Source organism: Onychostruthus taczanowskii, unplaced genomic scaffold (assembly GCF_017590055.1).
Source record: "Onychostruthus taczanowskii isolate IOZ18803 unplaced genomic scaffold, ASM1759005v1 scaffold51, whole genome shotgun sequence".
NCBI lineage: Eukaryota > Metazoa > Chordata > Aves > Passeriformes > Passeridae > Onychostruthus > Onychostruthus taczanowskii.
Window position 1 is genome coordinate 4555785 of NW_024502680.1, and position 6003 is coordinate 4561787.

Here is a 6003-nt window from a genome sequence, read left to right on the forward strand (position 1 = left end):
TGGGTATCGCTGGCTTTGGGGTGGCAAAAGAAGCATCCTTGTTTTCCAGCTTTCTTTTTTCGGCTTCCATCTCTGAATTTGCCAGATCTGGGGCCAGGACATGGCATGAAGAGACCCTTTATTCCCTGTCAGAGTTAGCCAAGCCCTTTTAGCCAACATTCTATGGCAAGACATGGAAGTTTCAGCCTCACCAAGAGAAAAGCTCCAGCAAACCAACACCTCTGCTCCTCTCCCATCCTCCCCGGGAGCCCAGCGTGCCACTGACCTAATTTTTCAGGCAGTGCCTGACCCGCTCCCCATTGGGTTTATTTTGCAGCAGCTGTGAGGCTCACTTTGTCATAACAACCCCCTCACACAGCAGCTGTTCTGGCCACTGACTCCAGCTTTTCCCTACAAATTTGTCTCCACAAAGCAAAACAGAGTGGGGAAGATGCCTTACAAGTCTGAGCCCGGCCTGGCAGCAGGGAAACATCCCTGCCCTGATGGCCCATGACATGGAAAGGGTTGGACACCCTGTGGAGGGGGCATGGTGACCCCCACAAGGGGAGGCAAAAGGCTCTGGTGGGTCAAAAAGGCATGGGACCCTCTGGATCTGCCTCTAGTGAACCCCTCTGGGGGCTGGATGTTGCTGCCCCACTGGAATTGTTTAGATTGGAAAAGCCCTCTAAGACCATGGAGTCCAGCTGTTCCCCCAGCACTGCCAAGTCCAGCACTAACCCAAGTCTTCAAGTGCCACATCCACACCTCTGTAAATCCCTTCAGGAATGGGGACTCCACCACTGCCCTGAGCAGTGCCTTCCAATGCCTGACCACCCCTTCTGGGAAGGAATGTTCCCAATATCTAATCTAAATCTCTCCTGGCACAGCTTGAGACCATTCCCTCTCCTTCTGTCCCTGTTCCCTGGGAGCAGAGCCTGACCACCCCCAGCTGCCCCCTCCTGTCAGGAGTTGTGCAGAGCCAGAAGGTCCCCCCTGAGCCTCCTTTTATCCAGGCTGAGCCCCTTTCCCAGCTCCCTCAGCCTCTCCTGGTGCTCCAGACTCTTCATGGATGCAGGTCCTTGGTGGGAACTGACCACATGCCCTCTCAGTGGCTGGAGCAGCCTCAGCTGTGCTGGCCAGCACAGGATCTGTCCCCCCAGGCACCACTGTCCTGCCCGGGTTGGGCATCCCCAGCAAGCCCCTGCTGGGTCTCAGGCATGGGGAGTGCCCCAGCAGGGCCAGTTTGCTGGAGGGCAGGGAGAAATGATGCTGGCAAAGCATGCTGCCGTTGTATTTCTCAATGTGCAGCTCTTGCAATAGGTAAGGCAAGAAAACAGCTGGTTCATGCCCAGCCATGAGCACAGACTGCACTGGGACCCCCCAGGGCTGCACGCCCTGCTGACCCACCTGGTCTGTGCTCCAGGAAGGGCTCCCAGCCCATCCCAGCCTGTGCCGCACTGGCACCCCCCGGGGCTGCATGCCCTGCTGACCCACCTGGTCTGTGCTCCAGGAAGGGCTCCCAGCCCATCCCAGCCTGTGCTCCAGGAAGAGCTCCCAGGCCATCCCAGCCTGTGCTCCAGGAAGAGGTCCCAGTTTTTCCCAAGCAGGGAGCATTGCCCAAGCCATGGCAGCTTAAATAGCCATAGTGACACAATAAAAGCTGACGGTCTGAGTTTAAAGTCCAGTCATCTCTGACCATCAGAGAGCACTGCTGACATTTCCCAAACTTTTATCGTGCTGGAACAGAAACTCCAGCCCTTGGACACACGTTCATCTCCAGCTTTCCTACACCAACACTGCTTTTAAATCACAGGCTTGAGATTGTGCAACAGGAGTTAACAAAATGAGCTGCACGTGAGAAAATGGGGATCTCTTGCCTCTTTTTGAGGCTTCTCTACTGAATTTCACTTTCTTGGCAAGCAGTGGCTCATCCTGAAGATGAGTGCACAGGAGGGAAGGGATTTATGGTGGAGAGCTGGGTTTCACATTCTTCTCATGGTGCTTGGTCAGGGCGATAGGGTTGATGTTAAAGTGCCTGGCAGGAGAGATCCCCCATGGCAGGGTTTGCTTTGTTTTACAGGGTTTGCTTTGTTTTACAGGGTTCCTGGGCTGTGCTTCATGCTCCTCCTCCAGTGGTCACGCTCCCCTGGCAAGGAATCAGGGGAAGGAGAACCCCTCATGCTGCTGACAGGGAATCAGCTAACTCAGACCACAGCTCTCCACGTACCCAGTAGCTCACCCTCCAACCTAGCCCCTTCCCTCATCCAGAACAAGTGGAATGGTTTGTCTCCATGTGAAACATGCCCACCTTGCATGTTTCCAATGGCCAGGATGAACTTTCACTGGTGCAGCAGTGCAGGAGCTAAGCCAAGTCCCTCTGTGGGGTGCTCACCTTGTTCACAGAACATCAGAACCCTCTGAAGCCACTTTCCTTCTGCTGGGGAGGTGGTTGGGTCAAACTGCTTCTACATGAGTGAAGACTCTTTGGCCACATCCCCCTCCTCAGTTTCCACCGAGTGGTGGCTGATCCTTGTTTGAGGACAAGGCTCACTCTGCTTCACCACCCACCTTCAGTCTGGCAGGGACTGAAGCACCTCACTTTTCCTCTGTGGTATCTCCAGCCTGTCCTGCTCAATTATTTGTTGCCAACTGGGCTTTAAAAACACAGAAATCATGGAAAGATTTGGGTTGGAAGGACCTTAAAACTCATCCTGTTCCATCCCCTGCCGTGGGCAGGAACACCTTCCACTGCACCAGGTTGCTCCAAGCTCCATCCAACCTGGACTTGGACACTTCCAGGGAAGGGGCAGCCACTGCTGCTCTGAACTTTAAACCTGGAAATTATTTTCTTTAGCTGTTCTGCTGCCTCTAGAAGACCTCAGAGTGCTCTGACAGCTGCCATTGAATGAAAATTAATTTGCTGGGGAAGCAAACACAGAGCCCCTGGGCTTCCAGGAGGTTTCACAATTGCAAGTACAAACACTGTGCTGGGAATGTGCATTTAGAACCCCCTCCATGTCACCAGAGCCAGCCCCTGGGAGAGCAGAGCAGCACACAACCCCCCCCTGGAGCTTCCATTTATTCTCCAGGGCTGGTGGTGTGGCACAGGGGGAACAAGGACCGGAGTGGCATCAGTGGTTCCTGCCAGTGCCCATGGTTGGGAATGACAGAGCTGGGTCTGGTCTGGCAGCACCGTGTGTTTGGAGCAGGAATACTCCTCAGGGGAAGTGCACAGTTGTACCTGAAGAACAGGCTTGGTTGGCTCACAGCCCGACTGTCCTGGGCACGGAGAGTGAGGGGCAGGTGATCCACCAGCTCCCCCGTGGATGTCCATCCCTGCGGAGGTGACACTGCTGTCCCCACGCTGGAGAGGCCATAGGGGATTTGCTTTTGGGACAAGCGACGGCTGAGCCCCAGAGCAGGAGGTGACACTGCCTGTCCTCCATCCGAGGCCACCACCAGCCCTGCAGGGCAGCCAGAGCTACGGCCGGGATTGGGAGTGAGGCCAGGTGGGATGGAGGCAGGGAGCTCCTCAGGAGCTGCATGTCAGGGTTGGACCTTCCCTCCCGTGGGGTGACTAAGGAATACGTCAAGCAGCTCCAGCCCGAATCCAAAGCCAGGCAGGCAAACCTCTTGCAGGGCAGCAGCAGAAGCAAGCTGCATTCTGGAGGAATAAATGGGAAGGCAGGTTTTGCCAGGCTGTGACTGCAGGATGGAAACTGGGACGCTGTGATTTTGGGAGGCTGAGATTTTAGGAAGAGCAGAGAGGACGGCAGAAGCTCCTCCACTTTTAAGAGCCAACAGGGCAATGGAGGAAATGCTTTTAAATGAGCCCTGGTTGTGCTTTGTGTCTCATAAAACAACCACTTTCTTTTCCTCTGCCTTTTCTGTTTCAAGCAACTCTTGTTTATTCTGAGGCCACTTGAGTTTCACCATCAGTAATGACAATGCCATGAAGCTCTTCAGTTAAATATTTATAATAGAAATATAAATATAACAACAACAACAACAACAGAGGCTCTTCAGTAAAACTGGAGATGACCTGAGGGGTGGATTATTTTGGTGGGAGGGCAAACTCTCCGTTCTCCTTGACACCTTTCCCACCTCTCCTTTCTCCCCAAGAGCTTTTGGAGATGCCAGCCCCAAGGTGTCACATGTGGGGCCTTCAGCTCAGGACATTCCAGAGGAGAAACTCTTCTGGCTGGTTAAAGGAGGAGGTGGGAGATTGCAATTCAGATAATTTACCCCACGCCCTGCCCACCTGTGTTGTGCCATACACGAGGGCAGACGGAAGGATGGGCGCTGACGCGCATCCCTCGGTGCCGTGGGGGTGCTGTGAATGCCAGGGGTCACCTGGAACCCACAGGGCACCCACAGGCCCCCCCAGCCCTCACACCCTCCTGGCACTCCCTGAGCACAGCATTTCAAACAGCCAGATGTCTGTAGCCAAGGCAGAGCCCCGGCCTTCCCTGCAGGATGTGTTCTGCACTCCAGAACAAAGAGACAGTCTTTGCCTCGGAGGATTTGCAATCTAAAGCATCAGTATCCTGTAGGAAAAGCAATTAAAGGAGGCAGACAAGGATCTGACAGAGCCATTCAAAGCAGGATTGCATTTCCTTGAGATTGCTTCAAGTGATCACGATGAGACAATCTAAATTACTTCTGCCCACTGCCAATAAACTGCACAGTTGGTAAATATTTCAGGAACAGTGCCCCTAAGCGAGGGTTCTGCTGCCTGAAAGGTAGAGTCAAATATTTATGTAAAATTCCCTAACCTCCACACCTCCATGGACTCACACCCTGGAGACACAGACTTTTCCAGGCTCTCCTCTGCCTCAGAATGGGTTGCAGGGCAAAGCTGGTGCATCCAGCAGCACCAAGTCCTGCCGTTGCTTGGAGGAGCGTCCTGAATCCCTGCAGGGCTGCAGAGCTGCGAGGGCTGAGGGGTGGGACTGCAGAGGAGGGTCCTACCCAGAGGGACTCCCCATGGCAAGGGGCTCATCCCAGCTCAGGGAAGGAGGTGTGACATGCCAGCATCACCTCCTCCCAGCTGGCTGTGGCCCAGCTGCACTGGCCGTCCCAGGAGAAGACGGAGAGCTCAGGTGTCAGCCTCCTTCTTCCCTTGGGAAGGCCTGGCAGGTGACACATCCCTGTGTGAGATGTGTCACCGTGTGACACCCTCTAATTCACTGTGGGTGAGGAGTCTCTGCTCTCTGACACACGAGGGACTGACGTGAGCACAGAATCCCCACAGACACCCCAGGAAGGGCCAGAAGGGTGGGAGTGTCTCTGTGGTTTCGGACATGGGACTCCCAAGCGCCCACATTGGTCACATCCCACTGCAAACCTTCACTTCCTCCAAGAGCTGATCCTGGTTGGGGATATCATGGAATTACAGTGTGGTCTGGGTTGGGAGGGGCCTTAAAGCCCACCCAGTTCCACCCCCTGCCATGGGCAGGGGCACCTCCCACTGTCCCAGGTTGCTCCAAGGTCTGTTCAACCTGGCCTTGCACGGATGGGGCAGCCACAGCTTCTGTGGCCCTTAAACTTGGAAATTATTTTCTTTAGCTGCTTTGCCTCCTTTAAAAGATCTCCAAGTGCTCTGGCAGCCACCACTGAATGGAAATTAAACTAAAAAAGAGAAAAATATCCAAAAGCTTTAATGGCTCTTACCCCATTACATGACAGAAGCTGGTCCAAGCACTGTGCAAAGATCACAGCTCTGATCTGATCCCTCCTGAAGCCATTCTAAGGACAGTAAAACCACAAACTTTGGATGCTTGTAGGCTTCCCTCTGGAAAAAAAGGTTAAATTCAATAAAAAGAGGATAAGCGAGAGTGAATTCAGCACATCTCATTCCTAATATCTCTGGCTCTGCACTCACACTGCTGCAAGTCCTGAAGCTCTGGGCATTGTTAAATATGGAATGAGAGTTTTGTGTTTGCAAGGAAAATGCTTCAGTCTCCACTAATAGGCAGCAAAATATTTTTATTATACTATATATTGACTTATTTAACGATGATG